Here is a 22204-nt window from a genome sequence, read left to right as displayed (position 1 = left end):
CTGCAAAGAGCACAGGAGGCCTTTTCTCCTGGCCTTCTCTCGTCGGCATTGACGAGCACCTGCCAGCAGGCCCCGACTCATGTCCCCCAGCACCCCCACCCCCCCAGCATTGACGGGCACCTGCCAGCAGGCCCCGACGCATGTCCCCCAGCACCCCACCCCACCAGCATTGAGGGTCAGGGCCTGATTCATGTCCCCCAGCATCCCCACCCCCCCAGCATTGACAGGCACCTGCCAGCAGGCCCCGACGCATGTCCCCCAGCACCCCCACCCCCCAGCATTGACGGGCACCTGCCAGCAGGCCCCGACTCATGTCCCCCAGCACCCCCATTCACCCAGCATTGACGGGCACCTGCCAGCAGGCCCCCACTCATGTCCCCCAGCACCCCACCCCCCCAGCATTAAGGGCAAGGGCCTGACTCATGTCCCCCAGCACCCCCACCCCCCAGCATTGACTGGCACCTGCCAGTAGGCCCTGACTCATGTCCCCCAGCACCCCCACCCCCCCAGCATTGAGGGTCAGGGCCTGACTCATGTCCCCCAGCACCCCCACCCCTCAGCATTGACGGACACCTGCCAGCAGGCCTCGACTCATGTCCCCCAGCACCCCCATTCACCCAGCATTGACGGGCACCTGCCAGCAGGCCCCGACTCATGTCCCCCAGCACTCCACCCCCCCAGCATTAAGGGCAAGAGCCTGACTCATGTCCCCCAGCACCCCAACCCCCCAGCATTAACGGGCACCTGCCAGCAGGCCCCGACTCATGTCTCCCAGCACCCCCACCCCCCCAGCATTGAGGGTCAGGGCCTGACTCATGTCCCCCAGCACCCCGACCCCTCAGCATTGACGGACACCTGCCAGCAGGCTCCGACTCATGTCCCCCAGCACCCCCACGCCCCCAGCATTGACGGGCACCTGCCAGCAGGCCCCGACTCATGTCCCCCAGCACCCCCATTCACCCAGCATTGACGGGCACCTGCCAGCAGGCCCCGACTCATGTCCCCCAGCACCCCACGCCCCCTGCATTAAGGGCAAGGGCCTGACTCATGTCCCCCAGCACCCCCACCCCCCCAGCATTGACCGGCACCTGCCAGCAGGCCCTGACTCATGTTCCCCAGCACCCCCACCCCCCAGCATTGAGGGTCAGGGCCTGACTCATGTCCCCCAGCCCCCCACCCCCCAGCATTGACGGGCACCTGCCAGCAGGCCCCGACTCATGTCCCCCAGCACCCCCACCCCCAGCATTGAGGGTCAGGGCCTGACTCATGTCCCCCAGCACCCCCACACCCCAGCATTGACGGGCACCTGCTAGCAGGCCCCAACTCATGTCCCCCAGCACCCCCACACCCCCAGCATTGACGGGCACCTGCCAGCAGGCCCCGACTCATATCCCCCAGTGCCCCCATTCACCCAGCATTGACGGGCACCTGCCAGCAGCCCCCAACTCATGTCCGACAGCACCCCACCCCCCCAGCATTAAGGGCAAGGGCCTGACTCATGTCCCCCAGCACCCCCACCCCCCCAGCATTGACGGGCACCTGCCAGCAAGCCCTGTCTCATGTTCCCCAGCACCCCCACCCCCCCAGCATTGAGGGTCAGGGCCTGACTCATGTCCCCCAGCACCCCCACACCCCAGCATTGACGGGCACCTGCCAGCAGGCCCCGACTCATGTCCCCCAGCACCCCCACCCCCAGCATTGAGGGTCAGGGCCTGACTCATGTCCCCCAGCACCCCCACACCCCAGCATTGATGGGAACCTGCCAGCAGGCCCCAACTCATGTCCCCCAGCACCCCCACCCCCTCAGCATTGAGGGTCAGGGCCTGACTCATGTCCCCCAGCACCCCCACCCCCCCAGCATTGACGGGCACCTGCCAGCAGGCCCCGACTCATGTCCCCCAGCACCCCCACCCCCCCAGCATTGATGGGCACCTGCCAGCAGGCCCCGACTCATGTCCCCCAGCACCCCCACCCCCAGCATTGAGGATCAGGGCCTGACTCATGTCCCCCAGCACCCCCACACCCCAGCATTGATGGGCACCTGCCAGCAGGCCCCAACTCATGTCCCCCAGCACCCCCACCCCCCCAGCATTGACGGGCACCTGCCAGCAGGCACCGACTCATGTCCCCCAGCACCCCCACCCCCTCAGCATTGAGGGTCAGGGCCTGACTCATGTCCCCCAGCACCCCCACCCCCCCAGCATTGACGGGCACCTGCCAGCAGGCCCCGACTCATGTCCCCCAGCACCCCCACCCCCAGCATTGAGGGTCAGGGCCTGACTCATGTCCCCCAGCACCCCCACCCCTCCAGCATTGACGGGCACCTGCCAGCAGGCCCCGACTCATGTCCCCCAGCACCCCCACCCCCCCAGCATTGACAGGCACCTGCCAGCAGGCCCCGACTCATGTCCCCCAGCACCCCCACCCCCTCAGCATTGAGGGTCAGGGCCTGACTCATGTCCCCCAGCAACCCCACCCCCCCAGCATTGACAGGCACCTGCCAGCAGGCCCCGACTCATGTCCCCCAGCACCCCCACCCCCCAGCATTGAGGGTCAGGGCCTGACTCATGTCCACCAGCACCCCCACCCCCCAGCATTGACAGGCACCTGCCAGCAGGCCCAGACTCATGTCCCCCAGCACCCCCATCCACCCAACATTGACGGGCACCTGCCAGCAGGCCCGACTCATGTCCTCCAGCATCCCCATCCACACAGCATTGACGGACACCTACCAGCAGGCCCCGACTCATGTCTCCCAGCACCCCCACCCCCCAGCATTGAGAGTCAGGGCCTGACTCATGTCCCCCAGCACTCCCACCCCCCCAGCATTGATGGGCACCTGCCAGCAGGCCCCGACTCATGTCCCCCAGCACCCTCACCCCCCAGCATTGAGGGTCAGGGCCTGACTCATGTCACCCAGCACCCCCACCCCCCCAGCATTGACGGCACCTGCCAGCAGGCCCGACTCATGTCCCCCAGCCCCCCCAGCATTGAGGGTCAGGGCCTGACTCATGTCCCCCAGCACCCCCACCCCCCCAGCATTGACAGGCACCTGCCAGCAGGCCCCGACCCATGTCTCCCAGCACCCCCATCATTGAGGGTCAGGGCCTGACTCATGTCCTCCAGGACCCCCACCCCCCCCAGCATTGACAGGCACCTGCCAGCTGGTCCCGACTCATGTCCCCCAGCACCCCCACCACCCCAGCATTGAGGATCAGGACCTGACTCATGTCCCCCAGCGCCCACACCCCCCAGCATTAACGGGCACCTGCCAGAAGGCCCCGACTCAGGTCCCCACCCAACATGTCATAAAGATGCACATTCATGGGCCTCATGTCCACCAAAAACCCACTGCACGCCACCCCAGTCTTTGGACACAATCAAGTTTCCCATCCACCCCACACTGAAAGGCCTATTACTTGTCACTAACCAAAAGTCAAATATGCACATCAACACATGTCTGTCACACACACACACTGGGTGCGAGTGATGTGTAAACCTACATTGTGACATGCAGTAAACCAAAGAGCAAATACCACACATGGAAGTAAGAAATCAAAATGTATTGTGCACAAAAATAATAAAAATGATTCAAAGCATGTAAATAATCATAAACAAGAAAAAAAAGGCATGTCCAAAACCAAAAAAATAATAATGATGACACAATCCAAATGAATCCAAAATAAAGTTTGTCCACCAAGGTAAATCTAAAGGAAACCAAAATCCAAAAATCCATTGATCCATGGTGAGGGTAAATGATGTAAGAAAAAAAATCCACTGTCCAACTATGTACAAATATTGCAACAAGGGTCCATGAGCCCAACAAATGAAATGAAACCTATATACAAAACCCTACCTAATTTACAACTATATACAAAAACGTGGGGCATAGTCCAAGCATCCCAAAAGAAAAAAAAAATGAAACCTAACACTATCTAACTATATACAATGGTGGCAGGCAAGTCCTGCGGCTCACTCGATGATGTTGTGGTCCAGGGCATCATCGAACTCCATGTCGATGTCCCGGAGGTGGGCCTCTGCCCTGGCCCTGAGGTCTCGCAGGGATGAACCATGGCCTGTTCCAACTCCCTGCGAGTTGCCTCGAGGCACTCAGCCCGCCTCAATGCCCGGCGCATGGAGAACTCCGCCCTGACCATGGTGATCCGCGCCTCTTCCGCCCGCCGCCGCTCCGCATCTATCCGCTGGCCTAACCGCAGCCACACGGTCTATCCTCTGGCCGATACCTGCCCCTCTGATGTTGATGTCTATGAGCCATCATCGCTCCCACCTAGTGCCTGCTGCTGCTGTCAATGTGCACTGTCCGATGATGCCTGCACATCCTCCATCTGCTGGTCTCCAGTTGTTGGGGTGTACACCCCTACTAGACCACCGACTCCCGACTGTGGCAGGGATGGGATCTCCACCAAGCTGGCTGTGTTGGTTAGGCCAGGTACATAGGGTGCCCTGGTGGAATCTGGGCCGGAAGACGGCAGGGAGAATGACTGGCACATAGTCTCCACAGAGGTGGAGAGGTCTGCCAGAGTGCGCGACACATGTAGGAACCCACCGACCATGGCCCCTCCCAACAGTGCCAAGTTGCAACGCAGCTTTTTGTGATGGCGTGCGGGCTCCCCCCAGGAAGCACGCACGTCATCACGAATGTCACGCGTGCGCAACGCAACACCAATCAGGACGGAGCCCATATGGTCATGGGACTCCTCGTCCGCAGGTAGTGGAGAGCCAGATGACGTGGGCCTCCCCCTACCTGCGGACAGGCCTGGGATGGGCCATCCCTGCTTGTGCATGGTGGTGCAGTCACAGGGTCAGGGACAGCAACATGCACAGGCCCCTACGCGGTGACCTGTGCTGCCTCCTGACCCTGGCTCTGGACTGCACCACTTGCACCAGTGGTACTACCCCAACCAGGCCCCATGTGCGGCTCAGTAGCAGGCTCCTCCTCCTCTGTGGAGACCACCAACCTGGATGTCTATGCACCGTCTTCCGCCATTGTAAGCCCCTGTGGGGGCTCTCCCGGCCCTTCCGCTACAGCTGTAATGGCAGACGCGGCACCAGTCCCCTCGCTCCCGGATGATGGCAATTCCTGGGAGGGTGGCTGGGCCGTGCGTCGCAGCCCGGTGGAGGCATCCCCACCGCTTAGCTTAACAGCGCCGTCTCCGCCCTCTTCTTCACTCGACGCTGCGTAGAGGGAGACATAGAAAACAGGCATCAGGGTACTGTACAATAGTCCCCTAGACAGGAAGCAATAACACATGAGTGGCACTGTCAAACGTCACTTCCATACTGTCCCTCCACAACACATGGGTCAATGCACGCAACACACATGCAGAAACAGGCACGGCGCATGCAATCAACATCAGCATCCATGTACAAGGCACTCCATGGACATAAATGTTTCCTTTAAACTCCCATGCATCATGGCTCATACTGATCCCATGTACACACATCACCGGAGGGTCATGCATCATGGCTCTTACACCACAGACAAAGTGGATACAATGGTGACCACACTGCATGAGTGAATCTACACATCGTCACGGACATGTGTCATGCATCCATGGTGTTTCAAAGTCACACACATGCATCTCAGACACACAGACATGCACACCACACATGTACATGAGAGCAGCACACATCCCTCACCCCCATCCATGTCCAAGAACAGGGACTGGCATGCATTCATGTGTGCATTCCACATGCAGCTCGCCATGTCTCATTGGAACACATGCACCATCCATGTGGTTCACGCATTACTGGTCTCACATGCATTACCATGATTACCATGATTACCGGCGCACACACATCCATACATGGCCTATGTTACACATACAGGCAAGTAGCTGACTACCAGCATACTGCAACATGCCCTGTTTCACACATCAATGCATGGCCACTTACTGCTCGACTCCAGACGGGTCTTCCTCCGAAGGATCTGGGTGTGCAGCGCTGGGCTTATGCATTCCAGGACCCTCATCTGGATGTTGCTCAGGTCGACCCGGCACCCCTCTGCATCCTCTGCCTCCACGAGGCGCCGGGCCTTCTTGAGGGTCCTGGACCTGAAGTCCTCCCAGCGCTTCCGGACGTGCTTGATGTCGCGGGTTGCCACCCCCTCAGCGTTGATGGCAACCACGACGTCCTCCCAGATCCTCTCCCGTCCTTCCTTGTTGGCGTGCAATGGTGTGAAGAGGGCATCATAATGCCCCAGGACATGCTCCACTAGGACACCAATTTCCTTCTCACTGAAGCTGGTGGCCCTATGCCTCTCTTGCTGGGGGTCGCCAGTGGTCTCAGATGGTGCTTTCCCCGAATGGTGACCCCCGAGGCAGGTGTGGGTGGGCAACTGGGTCCTGGGGCTGGGCTGTGGAGCGATGGGATCCCAGTCGGGAGTCTTCTATTCCAGCAGGGGTGGACACAGCAACTGGACCCTGCAGATGGCTGACGTGCAGGCACCAAATAGCAGGGCACGTGGGCAGCAGGCAGGCAGCAGCAGATGGCAGGTGGGAGCGTGCTCGGGGGTCTTGGGGGGCAGGAAAATGGCCTTTTGGGCAGGATCGTGGTCTTCCGTGTGTTTTCGTGTGGCCAGCTTGATACAGAGTGATTTAGAAAAAAAAGTGCACGTCAGCGCGTAATTCGAGGAAAGGCCTTTCCCTCAACACAGGTGCATAGTGGATCAGCACGTGAAAAAACCACAGGTCCGCGTGGGAATGCATTTAATTCGAGGAAAGGGCCTAAGCACATAAGTGACGTGACATGTGCGGGCGTTTCCCTCAGCACGGGTTAAAGGTGAGCGGGGCCAGCAGTTCATTGTAAGTGCCTTTCTCGGAGACCGACGTGTATGTTGCTACTTCGTGATTTATCGCGCACCATCACTACTTCACAGCGGATCAAGGACGTATCTCTTCTTTTGGCGGGAGTATTGGCTATGCGTGTTTTTCATTAACACGCTAGTCTGATGGTGAGTCACGCACACTATATTTCCCACTGCGGGTGCCCCTGTGTATCGCTACCCGTTTTTGAGGTCATAGTACCCTGCGTGTACCACACATACGTGTTTTTTTTGTTCCTGGGTGCCACCGCGTACTGTGGGAGGTTAATTCCATGCACGTAGGCTGCAGGGGTTGCGTGCATGGTTTTAAAGCAGTTTTGGGGTGCCTGAGCGTTGCATGACCCATCACTTCATCACCGGGGTTACATACAGCCTTGCAGGTGCAGGGGTGCTGTTAACATCTTGCATCCCACCCCCTTCATCCCAATTGCCCAGGACAATTGCCATGTACACCTCCCATTGGCACTTCTCCATCTGTGCCGGCACTACTCCATCTGTGCCATGGTTAGGAGGCCGCCAAAGGTGAGGGGCGCCTCAGCTGGGCGTACTCCTCGTGGCGGGCGTGTTCAGGGACGTGGCCGGGGTGACCAGGGAGTAGGGGGACTCCAGGGTGTCCAGGGTGGCTGCAGACAGGAAAGAGGCAGGGGTGCGCCAGCTCGGGATGATGTTGTGCCACATGTTGGGGCAGTCATGACGCCACCCCCTGTGGCTCCACAAGATGCAGTTCTCGCATCTGGCACTGGCGCCCATGTGACCCGGCAGTCCATTTCATCGATTGCCACGGGCCCAAGGGTAGTGGTAGCTGCAGGTGCAGCTGTGGACACCACCAACCATGCTCTGGGTCTGCCAGTGCAGGCTGCGTTGGCACTTGAGAAGTCCATGGAAGATTTCCAGGTGTTCAGGAGGCACACCGTAGGTGCATGCAGGGCTGCCCAGACCGAGGCACGTGTCCCTGGTGCAGTAATTCCATCTGCTGGCCTGACCAGTTGGGTGTCGGCAACTGCAGGGGCAGATGCAGCCGACACAACCCCGGTTGTGAATCTACCAACCAGGACAGTCCCGGTCAATGACCCTGGCCCAGCGGATGTTGCTGTGCAGGGTCCATTCCAGGGCACCCAGCAGCCACTGATGCATGTCAGGGCCTCACTACATGTTCCACCTGTCACTCCCTCGGCTCATTCCACCAGTGCCACTGCCCATACTGATCAAGGCGGCATTTGCCAGCCAGGGTCCAGACCAGCGTCCAAGAGGAGGAAGGTTGCACCTGTGCAGTACAGACTGGGACCCCAGACACAGCTACAGCCTCCTGCACGTTGAGGAAGAAGCCTTTCTGCAATCAGGAACTGGATTGCCTCATGGACTATGTGCGGGACCACAACCGTGACATGCTAGTGGGGCTGCCCATCGTGATACCCACTGGAAGCAAGTTGCGGAAGATGTGAGTGCATTCGGCCCTGAGGTGCGCACAGCCCAAGAGTGCAAAAAGCGTTGGAATGACCTCAAACGCAGCGCTAAGGCGAAGCGTGCCTCAAATTACAACATGACTCTGGTGACTGGCAGTGGGCCGGCACCTGAGGAGGTAGACCTCACTCCGCACAAGTCACTCGTAGTGGAGTTCATACCACCACAATTGGTCGAAGGAATGGGAGAGATGCAGGACTTTGATGCCCAGTCCAGTGAGTGTTGCTGTGTGTTTGTCGAGGCCATGGTTGTTTTACTCGTGTCATGTGTTGGGCATGACTGTCACTACATGTCATGTGTACATAGTTCTCATGGGTGTCCTGTGGAAGATTCAACACCAAAAGGATTGAATGATGCAAGGGTCGGGGTAATTGGACCTAAGACAAAAGGGTCAAATTTGTCATACATAATATATATATGGTTAATGCTTTTCATATAGTTAAAAATAGAAGTGGTTTTTGCTACAGTAACTGGGGTTGTGGGGGGAAACCACAAACTATTTGAAAATCGACCCCTTGGTCATTTGATCCTTTGCATTCGAACATTTGCCCTAGAACTGTTTTCATGTGCAAGTCATGCAATGCTTCACTGATGCGTGCCTGATGTGCAGGATGGTGGACATGTTGAGCAGACAGGGACTGTTCTCATCACCACACTTGCACCATACTCACATGCTAGTCACCCGGATGCCCCTCCGGTCCATGTTCCAGCTCACTGGCCCTTCTGCATGTAGCCTGTGTTGTCCTTCCTCTCAGCATGAGTGACGTGCATGTGTCCCCTGCCTGCATGTGGGTACTCCACGTAGGCATGCTCCCTTGCCCCTCTATCCCCCCTGTACCCCAATTTCACCATTGCACTGTTGTGCATCATTTTGCGGTACTGCAATGGCCTGTTCAAGCCTCCTGTGTACATGCTAACTTCCACCAGCCAACCTGCCAGACACATGCAGTGGGGTACATCCTCTGTCCTTCATGCAGGGTGTCTCACTTGGATTGTGCAGATGGCAGATGCTCCGCAGGGACCTGATTGCCCATTCATGCTCCATGTGCATTCCATGCATCACCCTATGTGTCCTTGACTGGATGATCATTGGAGTACTTGTCCATGGTGACCTACATTTAATGGCATTCCACCATCCATCCCATGGCCACTTTGGCCCAGTCCTGCATCACACACATGTTTAGGGTGTCACAGTCTGTGTGGGGCACAGTCCTCCCCCAGTTTCAGGCCCACTGACTCTGTCCAACGGGTGTAGTGGGTTTTGCACACATGGGTGTACTACTGAGGGTTCATCATCATGTGTTCTGCTTACTGTCCCATCATCATCCGCTGTGTTGTCAGTTGACTCAGATGATGCCATTGATGCTAGTCAACACTGGCTGCCAATACACAGGTCTCTGGTCACCCTTTTGCTACTATGCAAGGCATTCCTGGATTTTCACTCGGGGGGGGAGGGGTTTGCTTGTAGCCATGCAACCCATTGCATGCACATTGCAGGTGATGCCTGAACTTGTCCATGCACTGCCTTCACGTGTTTTGATACACATCATGAAGTACTTGTTCATGTAGCTAGTGAGTAACGTACACATGTTCTGCACTGCATGACCCACTTCTGAGGCATGTAACACCGTTCTACATGTGTACTCACTGATGCAATGTCAAATTGACCAGGCATGCATGGCAGGTTCTCTTTTGCGTGTGACATATCTGCTTCATGTGTTGGCTGTCTGTGTGATGTCCATGTGTGACTGTGTTACTAATGTTTTTTTCTCTCCACTCTTCAGGTGATGATGCAATGGAGGCAGAGGATGGTGTTGTCATTCCAGGCACAGGGTTGTTATCACAACCGCAACCTGGCACAAGTGGGGGTCATGGGGTGGTAGACCACGAGCACCCACGTGTGCTACAGTCAATCTTGTCTTTGGCTGGCAATGAGTCCAGCCCAGATGACCACTCTGACGACCATGTCGAGTTGGATGTGCATCAGGTCCATGCGTCAGGGGTGAGTGATTCTGATGTGGACACTCCTCTTACCGTGACACCTTCACTGAGGGGCTAGACAGTGGTGGGACCTCTGCCTGTGGTGGATCGGGACGCAGGGTCACCCTCCACACCAGTCGCTGATGTGGCTGGGGAATCACGTAGATGCGAGCATGTAGTCGTGCAGCCGCGGGCAGTGCTAACCCAGCGAGGATGCCCAGTCCTTGGGTCCTGCAGGTGTCAAGCCCAGCAACGCGGAGGCCGCGCGCCACCGAGATATACTGAGTGGGAGCAAGACATGACTGCCAATTCAGAACGTCAGGGGGCAGCACTTGATAACATTGCTGTGAGCATGGAACGTGTGGCCCAATCCGTGCTCCCCCCTGCTAGGCAGGTGCTTCTCCAGCGGCAGGTTGAACAGTCCACGGCTGCTCGCTCAGGCTGAAATGTTGTCTCTGCGTCAAGCAATTACTGCTCACGCAGAGGCACACATGAAGACCCTGAGGGCTGAGTATCAGTCCCTCAGATCAACTCTAGGCGCCCTCTTGACGTCCCAGAGGGTGCAGTCGGAGAAGAGGTTTGAGCAGCTTGAGCGTACCATCTCGGCTGAGCTACGTGCTTGCCGGGAGATGCATCAGTTGTCCAGCCAGACCACGCAGGAAGAACTCTGTGTTACACGTGTTACCTTGCAAGAGGAAGCACGTGTATCACGGGAGGTTCTGCATGCAGACCTGCGTGTCATTGCCGCACAGAACCAGGTTCACCCGTCCGGCAGACTTGCTGCCGAAGAGGGGCAAGCTGTGCCTAGGCTTGGTCAGGCTCCTGGCCCCGTCCTCCTATTCTGGATGAGGCAGACTCGGGCGACGAAATATCTCCCACACAGGTCACGCTGTGCAGGCATTTAGCCCATGGAGGTTTTTTTTTTTGCCTCAACATCATCGCATGTGGGTGTTGAGGTGCACCTTTACCTCCCCCCTCCTGGGTGCCTCCCCCCGGGTCGTATGTGGCCGTTTTTGATTTTTGATTTTAGTTTAGTTAGTTAATATCAACTATTTGATAGTAATTTTAATTAGGTTATGTAGGTTGTTCATTGTTAGTTTAATTAGTTAATATAGTTTAATATTGTTTGTCTATTGTGCTTTCATGTGACAGTGTGGTGCTTTGTGGCTTTTGAAAGCATCCACTGTCTGTTCCAGCTGGGCCCTTCAAGCTAGTCTTGTGTATGTGTTTGCAGCTTGGGGTCCTGACTCACATAGGCCACTCCTGCTTCCCTTATCCATGGGCTTGCTAGGATGGTTCGGTGTAACAAAATATTACACAAGGGCTTTGGACTTGCCTCATAACTGTGGCCTGTCTGCTGCTGTACTACTTGTGTTAACACCCCTAGTGGGGATTGGTTGCATTTCATCCACCCGATGTCTGTAATGAATTTGGGTGAGTATGTGATTGTTTTAGCCATTAATTGATGTGGATTGTGATGTATGTCATTTTCTTGCCTGTATATGTGCTTGATGCACTTCATGCTGTAGACAGTAGCCTGCACGCTTGGCCTGTCAAAGTAACACTGATGGTGGGAGGAGTTTGGATGTAGCTCTGTAACCTGGCCCTGTGACAACCAGCATGCAGACACACACACAGGGAAGTTTCCAGCCTTATTGCCTTGTTTAATGCCCTTTCTGCAGGAAGATGAGCCTCCAGACTACCTTTGGCAGCAGACACAGGGACCAGTAATCCAGGAGCCTGGCCACGTTGGTGCAGACGTGTGGATGTGTGCGCAAGCAGATGCACAGGGCTTGTGCTCAAACGTCCGACAGAGGTAGACGTGTTTCCAGGAGCTCCTGGCAAGATGAGCAACACAAGGGCCCACGCCGCAGACTACCTTCCACCAGGCCACTTGCACATGGATGCTAAGTAGCACCTGTGCTGGGGAGCTTTGCCAGGCATTGTTGGAGAAGCACACAGTACAGCTGACAAGAGTTGAGGGCCACATGGCAAGTGCCTTTGCAAGTTGTCAGGGGCACACGCAGGGGCCATCAAACATATCCTCAAGTACCCCCTGCTCCATTGAAGCAGAGTAATTAGGGTAGTAGCGTTCCTAGCCAGGAACTGATACAGTGTACAGGGATGACCAGCGAGGCTCAGACTCGTGGTGAGTGCATGTCATTTGCATGTGCAAATTGCCACGTGCACTACCTATTTGAATCAGCGGCGGCCAGAACACAACTTGTACTGAAGTTGCACCTTGCTATACGCGTCTAGCAGCTCACCCAGGGACCATTGTATCATGTCTGATTATTTACCCATTGGTCTTCCATTTCCCGCGTGGCCACATGCGCTGGCCTTACTGCATTGACAGTGTATGTGCCATCGGTGGGCCAAGCTAACGTATGGGTACATGGCAGCAGACAGGGGTGTTTGTTTGTGGGGAAGTCACTTACTTTGGGGCATGGATGGGGTTGTGTGTGTGTGTTGTAAACACACATTCAGATTAGTAACTCACGCTCTCTTTGCAGCATTGAAGTGCTCCTGTTACCGGACCTGTGAGTGCGCAGGCAGGAGGCCAGCACTCACCCCAGAGTTAAGTGTCTCTTTGGCTTGCATTTGACTGATTTGGTACAATGTGCATGATGAATATGTTTGCTGTAATTGAGTATGTGTTTTACTGAATAGTTGTATTTTGCCTATTTTCCCTTGCAAATCCACATCCACTCTCCTGCCCCTCTTTCCAGTTATCCTGAATACCAATGCCTGTCCATGCAACATATCCCTCACCCTCCTTCCCCGCTGGGGTCTCAGAGGCCTGTGTTAGTTTGACCTTGCAGGCGCCCAGGCCATGGAGGGGGTGGTTGATTCATGCTACTCCTGCGCCTGGACCCCGGAGCTGTGACACTACCCATCAGTTGTTGCATCATCATTGTATGTAATGTACCGGAAATGGTGCCCATCCTGTTGGACCATTGTTCAACTGTGCTACCTTGGTTGTTCTATCATTGTGCTTGTACATGTGCTTTGACATTTCCTGCTACGTCAAGTCATCTACTGGAGACTCTTACAGGGTTTTTTGGTGCTTACAGCCTTTTTCCCTGCTTTGTGGGTTTGCCTACTTGGAGTTCTCTGCGATTTGGTATTTTTACCAGTCAAGGTGGGCTCTGAGGGGCTGGACCCTAATTACACGCAGGGTGGAACATGGAGACCAAGGGGTAGGGTGATCCTGTAGCCAGGTACACTTGAAGAAAGAAGGCTACATACCCCAGAGATAGTTGTTCAGAAGGTCACAGTGATGTGTAAGGGAGGGAAGGGTGTTGTTGGACAGTTGGCTTGGCCTACAGTGTTTTGGGCACTCTGACATTGTAATTGTGGGGTACTATGTACATGATGTGTTGTGCTGCTCAATGCCTGTTCCGATGTTGTCTTTACTTTTCAGGTGTCTTGGTGTGGTTTGACATGCTGGGGTGTTCACATGGGCAAGGTTCACATGTGATGTGTACAGGGAACTGAGGGTCATTTGATTTCACATGCATATATTGAGTGCATGTCCCTAATGACACACACAGTTGCATGATGATCCACCACACGTACATCCACCCTTCCATGGCCACAGGTGCACACGTATTGCATTCTCAGGTCCGCGGTGTCCATGCAGCACATGATCTATTTCCACTTGGGTACCCTGTGCATGCGTCATTTGGTGGTAGATTTCATTGGTCTTTTTCATGTGATGCTCAAGGTGTATCTGCAACACTATGGCTGATCAAAGTGCTGTGTGCTGAGCAGTGTGTTGCACACACACACACAGCACACAGGTTCGGGAGTCGGGATTTTGCCATGCCCAATGTGCATGTGAATGGGCATTCAGTGTTGTGTTCATGCTACGACTGTTGGAAAGTATTTGTGTCTGACTTTGTATGTGTGGGAGGTTGTTGGTCAGTCATTTAATCTGATTCCATCTCCAACATCATTGTCTCGTGCCATTTTTCATGTATGACATGTCACTTTGTATGTTATTGGTCATGGTTTGGCCTTTTGCTGTTGCATGCAATGTCATGGTGTAGCAGACAACGGTGATGTGGTTTGGGAGGGTTTGGGTGACATACCAGGGATTGTGATGGACTGTTTTGCATGGGTGTGTGATACACACCTTGCATGTGTTCCTTTTGGTCACACAGGATTGGTTATGTTTAAGTAGCTAGGGATGCACACAATGTAGCACTTCCGTGGCAACATTCTCATGATGGTAAGGTTGTGACAGTTGACTGTCTCTTTGTCATCATCGATTGTCACCTGGTATGTGCCAGGACTGTGTGCACTCCGCAGGGGTGAGAGTTTAGGTGAAGAATGTGGCCACAAGCTGGGTCCGGGCTGCCTTGTCACGTGCCCTGTCCCCTCCCATGGGCAGCGCCTGTGCCTGTGGTTGTGGATGTGGGGGCACCACCATGTCCACCGGTACCTCCCGCTGTGTTGCAATATTGTGCAGGACACATGCTGCCACAAAGATCCTGCACACTACTGGGGGTGCATATAGTAGCTGCCCACCAGAGCGGTCAAGGGAGCGGAAGCGTGACTTGAGCACTCCGAATGTGCGCTCCACTATGCCCCTGGTTGCAATATGGGCATCGTAGTATCTTACCTGGGGTGGTGTGGTGGGGTTCCGGATTGGCGTCATAATGTGGTTGCTCAGAGGGTAGGCACTGTCCCCTGGGGAGGTGATAATAGTTGAGGTTATTAGGGTTTGGGTATTTGTCTGTGTGTGACTTGCATGCATGTGCACAGGCATGTGTACTCGCCTAGGAGCCATGTGTCGCCATGCTGCCCAGCTTCCAGGGCCCGGCTCAGGGCGGACATTCTGTATATGAAACTGTCATGGGTGGAACCAGGGTAGTTTGCATAGACAGAGGTGATGATTCCTTTAGCATCGCATACAACCTGCAAGTTGATGGAATGCCAGTGCTTGCGGTTTCGATAGATGTGCTCAGTGGTCCTAGGTGGACGTAGGGCCACATGGGTGCAATCTATGGCACCGAGCACTTTGGGGAAGTGTGCCACCCTGTAAAAGTCCTGGACCACGGCCTGCCTTTCTGCGGGTGTTCTGGGCATGTATATGTGCCTGCGGACTGAGGGGCATGCAGTGATGATTGCCAACACCTGGTGTAGGCAGCGTGACTGCGTGGCCCGTGAGACCCCACCCACTATGGCAGTAGTCCGCTGAAGTGACCCAGTGGCCAAAAAATGCAGGACATTGAGCACCTTCTCCAAGGGGCTCAATGCTTGGGAGCACAGGGTGGGGGATGTAAGGTCATCTTCCCACTCCCTGACGAGGTCCAGGATGATACAAGGTGTAAACCTATACCTCCCATAGACATGGTCGTCAGGCATCCCAAAAAGGCTGGTCCGGGGAAAAAAAATGCGGGCCCCGGCTATTCTCCTCCTGCGGTGTCCCACAATCAGTGCTGCGACAAATGGGGCATTCATCGTAGCTGTATATACGTGTTTGTTGTTTGCGCGCACTTTTGTACTGTGCGCGGGGACACTTCGGCCTGCCTTCGTGTGGCGGACGCGTTGACGCCTATGCGCGTCTCCTCAGTTACGCCTTCTTTTTCACACATTGTTCCCCATTCCGCATGTTACGCCGTGTGTCCCGCCACCTTTTTGGCGTGTGTGCGGACGTTGTGCGCTTTCCCTGTGCGCGTCACATTCAGGATGTTGCAATGACATGTGCGCCAATGTGCGCCACGCACGGGTTTGGCGCACATCCCCAGAAAAACACGCGCAAGGTCTTCCATGAATCGCACGCATGCACGTGCGCTTCCTTTTTCACGCTTGCGCCTGCTTGCGCTAACCTGCGCCACTTTTTTCGGCGCACGTTTGTTCCATGAATCGGCTCCAAGATGTTTGGAGGACTAAGTATTATTATAGATACTAATAAAGGTGCCAGCATTGCACTCTGATGTGATTACACAGGCTGCTTACACACTGCGAGGATCCTAAATTGGGATTCAATTGTGAGTATTTTCAAAATGAATTCATCTGACAATTATATTTTGTCAGACGGTGTAAATCTCTATTATGATAAACAAGAACTATAACTAGGAGTGTATTCATTTTTCAAAAGCTAATACTCTCATAATATTAAGGGGACACCTAATTCGCTAAACATCATGATGTCAAGAACAAATTGGAAATCTAAAGAAGAACTTTGAAAGTTAAAATAATGTTTAAAAATATGACAATACTGTATTTATTTATTTTATTTATTGTTCACTTGTTAGGCACGTACACAGCAAATAAATTCTGTTTCAAAGCGACCACAGCGCAACAGGGAGGGAACATGGGATTGAAGTACATTAAAAACACAGAGAATACACACAATAAAAATACAGCGGGGGAAGGAAAGTATGAACCTACTTTGTTCACTTGTTAGGCACGTATACAGCAAATAAATTCTGTTTCAAAGTGACCACAGCGCAACAGGGAGGGAACATGGGATTGAAGTACATTAAAAACACAGAGAATACACACAATAAAAATACAGCGGGGGAAGGAAAGTATGAACCTACTATGCCTTGTGAGTATTCAGAACATGTTTTATTTTCATTGATATAGCTGGATTTAATCAACTTTTCAATATACAAACATTTCATGAAAGCAAACATATATTTATACAAAACTTTAGTAACATTCAATAGTATCAGTATAAAGAAGGTCCAAAAAGGAAAAAATAGAACATAAAATCACAAATTGATATGCCCTTTAAGAAATTAAATTCAATGAAAGTGAAAAATTACAGTTGCTATTTGCAGAGATATATGCATAAAAGGGTGGCCCATCTTTTGTGAAATATCTAGCATACCCAAATGTGAACAGTGATGGACAAAAAACGTCAACCGTTTACAGATCAAAGCTGGGCACAATGACAATATGTGCTCCAGTGTTTCAGGAATCTCCTTTTTTTCACAAAATTGACACAAATTGGAATTGCTCTTAATTAAATTGCGCCTTAACAAGATGTCACGCGTTCGCCATAAATTAAAGCGCATTCGCAAAATCTCTGCTTGAAATTTCATAGATGGGAATTTAAGTAAGTAGGGTTCCATCGAGCCAACAGTTTTATGTTTAAATAAAACAGAGCAAGTTTATATTGGTGCCCATGCCAGCTAAAAAACCTGTCTGAAAAGGGTCTCTTTTGTTGAATGATTTTGTCCATGCATTAAAGTCACGTAGAAGCAATTTGGCAAAGAGTTTGCCAGGAACATCTAAAAGTGCTATTGGTCTATAGTTATGCGGGAGAGTGCGGCTTCCCTTTTTATGGATGGGCACAATAATAGAAGTTTTCCAGGATGCTGGAATTTCGCGTGAGGCAATGATCTGCTGGAAAAGGCTATTTAGAATGTTTGCCCATACATATGGATTATTTTTTAACATAAAGTTAGAGAGGCCGTCTGGGCCCGTGGCTCTAGAAACACTAAGTTTCTTGATGTAATCTTCTAGGATAGCCGGTGAGCAATCCAAAGTCCATTTTTGTTGACTATTTGGCACATACATCGAGTCTGTAAAAGTCGCGTCTGCATATAAGTTTGAATAGTGGAGAATCCACTGAGCTTTAGTAACATTATGAGGCTGCATAATGTGTTGCTGCTTCTGCACACATTGATTGAATACAGTCCAAATCTCGGCAGAATTTTTGTTTGCTATTAATCTTAGCATATAATCACTGTCATATTGTAGGATAAGTGCTAGATGTTGTCGGAGCCAGTTGTGATATCTGCATTTAGCCGTTTTGAGTTTGTCAAATTTGAGTGGGTCAGTTGGTAATAAAATAGCCTTTATTTCATGTTGGTATTGTATTTTTCGTGTTTTAACTTCAGGATCGAACGAATGAGGATGTCCTCACCGCAATGCACCAGCAGCACGTGTTGAATTTTTGAATGGAATCAATAGGTTTAGATAAGGTGTTGGTGTAGATGTTTTACAATTCCTAACAACCACTCGGGTTAATGCTATTAGATTATGTTCGGACCAGCGGAAATGGGATTTTGCATTATTGACTATTAAATCTTGTGATTGGCAAAATTTATTGGAATTTACACAAGTCCGATCAATGGTCAATGCCAGCAAATTGTGGTCACTATGTGATTACGTGATCACTTCAAATGAGCGAATTAGGCCATTTAAATTGGAATGAATGAACATATAGTCAATGGTACTACTCACCGTTTCCCTATGCCATGGAGGCCAAGCTGGTATGTCCGCTGAGTGGGCACCGTTAACCATGTGGAAATTTCGAGTAGCTTTTAGATTGTTGAGTCTGCCTTTTGGATGGATACAATCGAGGTTGAGGTCACCCACTATGATGGTCTCTGTAATATCAGGAGCGATCATGATAAGATCTAGAAGTCTTGTTAGCCCTGAGTAAAACACTTCATCTATTATCCCAACAGGGTTGCGATAGAGATTGATTAATGCGATAGTATATGGTTAACACACAATTTTGACAAGCTGGATGTAATTCGTAACAGCATCCCATTGCAAGACTGAGAGACCCTTGTTCATGTTTACTCCCACTAGAAGACCTGAAGAGGGTCTGCCTTTATCTCCAGCAATAGCTAGCAAGAGGGCAATTTCATAATTGTTCCCTGCCGGCATGGATGTTAGCCACGTTTCCTGTAATGCTATAACATCATATTCAGTTGCAAATTTACTAATAGATGTTTGGAGATGGGAGTGTCCATGGGTATTCCAGCTTGCAATGGTAAAATGATGGGAATAGGAAGCTGCTGATGGTTATGACATTATGGGCTTTGCTGAATTTGTTAGAAACGTATTTGCAGATCCTGTATAGGTATTTGTCGGCATGTGTGTTGGCTCATTTCCTATGGTCATACGACTTGGATCTTGTGCCACCAAGAAACCCATACTAGAAATCTGCATTTTCGCTTTCGAGATTGTGTTTAGGACTACTCCTGAAGGAATCCACAATCTCACCACAGAACACGTGGTGTCAGAAAGGAATTCTATCTGTTCAATATCTCGAGAGCAGAGGTCTTCCAATTCCACTACCTCTGAAAAAATGTTGAGGACACTGCGTCGATTCAAATCATAACTTTTGAAAGGGGCCTCTCGATATTTCAAGATTAAAGAGTGGCAACTGGGGTTGTTCATGAAGGAGTGCTTTACTGAAGCCCCAGGCACATCCTGTGATTTGAAATTTGGAAGTGTATTTTCAGATCTTGCACAGGGAGCATTTAAGAACTGCCGATTCGGCAGGAGAGAGCTACCAGATCGCTCATTAGGCAATGAGCGTTGTAATGTGAACAAATTTGTTTTGTTCGTATTTGGTAAGAGCCATTGATGTAAATTCAAATCAGCTTTAGAATGAACAGGTATCAGAGGTTCTGAAATTGGTTGGTTCCGTTGGAGCAAATAGATGTCAACTGCTCTTCGTAGTTGATCAAGAGTAGAATCGGAAAACTCATTTGTAGTCATCACTGGCCGAGATATAAGTCTGATTTGTTGTTGATCTAATAAGTTTGAGGCCTGAGGCTGTAGAAGCACAGGACGTTTTTCATATTGATCAAGCTCCCGAATTAGTGCATCAAGAGGTGGGTATGCAGGGGGGGGAGATAGTTGGTACTGCAATATCACAAAAAGGAGCTCGGGAAGGTAGAGGTAACTCGCTTATATTAACAGCCACTGGAATCACTGGCGGCACCATTGTGGTATCAGACACATCGTTTGGGGACGAATTTTCCAAAGCCTTTTCTTTCTGTATATTCGGTCTTGAAGGTTGAAGGACTTAACAGATTTTTTACAAACTTGTGTGTTTGCTTGCCTGCTTTCCCACTTAGCTTGGGTTTAAGACTCTCAGTGGGGGCTGTTGTTAACGCTTTTTGAATAGAAGCAGATGAAGGAGGCGAGATGGAGACAACAGCCTCAGTAAGATTTGAAGCGTTATGAATGCTTATCCAGTCGTCACTGCATTACAAATTTGAGGTGCAAACACTGGTTGCATTATAATCTATCCATGTCTTTTTAGAAGACTGCAGAATCAGTTAAACTGCTTATAAGCAACCTATCCGGTCTAAAATATTTGGAACCAATAGTTTTGAAGAATGTTTGTCATGAAGAAAGTAACCTCTTGGTAGACCAGATATTGCTATCCGCTCCTATTTTAGGACCTACGCTCAGCTTAGATGTGGGTATATTTGGATTTGAACAGTGTCTCCATTCCTTGTTTATACAAAAAGACAATGTTTTTCCTTTATGTATATATGTTGTCCATTTGATTTTCAATTACAACACATGTAAATAAACACATGTCCCCTGAATTAAGGGGTAGATAACAGTTGTTATGATTTATTCAGAAAAAAACTCTGTTATTACTTTAAATGTGAGCATAATTTGAAATACTTGCATGCTGGGATTAGGGTGATTATCTTTAACACCAACACAGTTCCCTGTAGGTAACACATCATTCTACAATTTAAGAATGGTTTAATTTTTTCGGCGGCTACCATCCCCCCCCAGTTATACATACTTGTACCTAGCCCAAGGTTCCGCCAGTAGAGCTCCCCCACTTGTTACAATATCCAGGAGTCATGACCTGGCGGGGTGCGAGAAATAGCTTCCCCTTCCACTTCAGCAGTAATGATGACTTTAAACTGTGGTAATACCGCAACCTGGTGAATTTGTTGAGGTATTGGAGAGCCTATGGTGATGATGGAGGGGTTATTCAAGTGGGCCGGCTCTTCTGAAATGCCCAAATTTAGACCAAGGCTTGTGCATAAATGTTGTGATTTTGTCCAAGATAAGATTTGATCAGTTTGGACAGCTTGTTTATGAACAGTAGCGTCAAGCCCCTCAAATAGCTTGAAAAGGCTCAGCAGTGTCACATTCATTGCCGTAAGGGCTGCATCAAGCATAGGGGGAGTGGGTTGATGAGAAGGGGTAGGATTGATTACCGCAGGAGCTCGTGGTCTTCGGGGAGTGGTATAGACAAAGGAAACAGAGGGGTAGCTTGTTACAGGGGTTGTACCTTTAGAATTGTTTTGAATACAGTGTGAGTCAATAAACATTGAAGTAGGAGATGCGCATTGACCCGCGTAGATAGAGAGGTCAGGCTCTGAATTACAGAGTGATGACTGGTGGTCTGGGTGGGGCATGGGGCCAGGCAGTGTTGGTGAAAGCTGCGGCTGCGGGGTATGAAGCATTATTAAGTCTGAGAGGGGCCGCGCACAACTCGCAGTGAGGCTGTGCAAATGGGGCCTGGGCCTGCTTGTTGGTAACGCGGAATTCACGGGCGTTAATACAATTGATTTGTGAGAAGCACATATCACACGGCTCACAGGCGTCATTACAACATTTGATAAACTTTCGCAGTTTGAGACATACCTGTTTTTAGAGTGTACACCATAGTAATGTGCCATCTATATGGCTCACAGGAAGCAGTAAAGTAGTAAACAACAGCAAGAAAAGAAAAGGAAAAGCACTGCTAAAGCCGCTGACTGCCACAAAAGGATCGATATATGTCAATGCAAATAATTGCAAGTTTTGTGCTTTTTTTTTTTTAACTTTGTGCAAACAGATAAAATCAAGCTTCAAAAATCACGTTGTAATAGTGATTGCAATATAATATAAATATGTTCAAAAATCTATCACTTGCCCAAAAATCGAGACCATATCATAGCTTACGCTCACCCGCTCACCACTCAGCCAAACAGTTCAACAATTCACTTCGAACTCACTTGGAAGCGCGCGCCGGAAGCGCTGCCTCCATAGTATATGAGTGTTTTCCTGGAGTATAGGGGTGGGGCTTAGGACGCGCACACACAGGGTTCTGGGATCCGTAGCTTATTGAACATGTCCCACACCAGCGTTTCGCTTCTTCAAGAAACAGCGTGCTTCATCTTGCGCATGGAGCAGTGG

The sequence above is a fragment of the Ambystoma mexicanum genome, chromosome 6p (genome assembly GCF_040938575.1).
Source record: "Ambystoma mexicanum isolate Mex_15411 chromosome 6p, UKY_AmexF1_1, whole genome shotgun sequence".
NCBI classification, from domain to species: domain Eukaryota; kingdom Metazoa; phylum Chordata; class Amphibia; order Caudata; family Ambystomatidae; genus Ambystoma; species Ambystoma mexicanum.
Note: the sequence above shows the minus strand (reverse complement) of the source record.